Source organism: Chanos chanos, chromosome 6 (assembly GCF_902362185.1).
Source record: "Chanos chanos chromosome 6, fChaCha1.1, whole genome shotgun sequence".
Lineage (NCBI taxonomy): Eukaryota > Metazoa > Chordata > Actinopteri > Gonorynchiformes > Chanidae > Chanos > Chanos chanos.
In genome coordinates, this window is record NC_044500.1 from 2674692 (window position 1) to 2675603 (window position 912).

Consider the following 912-nt stretch of genomic DNA (forward strand, 5'->3'; position numbering starts at 1 on the left):
TTTTAAGAGATATTTTACACATTCTCATGATCAGTGACCAAAAAGACTTTTGTGACAGAGATACTGCAGTTTCTATACTGAAAGATTCTCACCCACTGTTAAAGTCAGTGATGACTTAGACTGCGAGTCAGTGATGTCAATGAATCACCGTTATGACAAAAACCTTTGGGTGGTTTAAAGTGGGTGTCCTTTAATAGTGACCCCAGAGGCCACTGGGCTTGCTGATCAGTTGAACTCCATGTTTATGGCTGACACATCAAGCACACAGATGCCATGTCCTGACACCCTGCTAATGATTCTCTTAGTGCAAGTATTTACTCATCATTACTTACTTTGATGGACTAGCGACTGATGTTCCTTTTGCCTAATGAATGCTGGGATAAGCTCCAACACACCCGTGACTCTAATTAGCAGCTTAGATAATGAGGGAGTGAGTGAGTGGTTTGGTGTGTTCTTAGACAGACCATTACAGCTGTTTACAGACATAGGTCAGTCTTTTTACTGGCCACACAGACAACATCTTCATTCTCCTTCATTACAGCGGCCAAACAAAAACCATATATCACAGGGCCATAAGGCTTTGTGGCAGTGATTTCAGGCAAGTTCAAGTTTACAGTCTCAAAGGGCTTTACATGCCCACAGAATTACAACAACAGAGCAGGGTGGCACTCCCTGACTTGCTCCTCATAGCAGACAAGAAAAAACTCAAAAAACCCAGATGCTAGGGAAAAATAGGAGAAATCTTGAGAAGGACCACAGAGAGAGGAAACCCCTTCTAGGCCAGCCAGGTGTGCAATAGGTGCCAACCCAGTGGGCGAATTACAAACAACCCAGTGATAATGAAAATGAAAACACAACTAGTAGACAATATAAAGAGTGACAAGACAGGCCTGTCTAAAATGTGTTAATCTC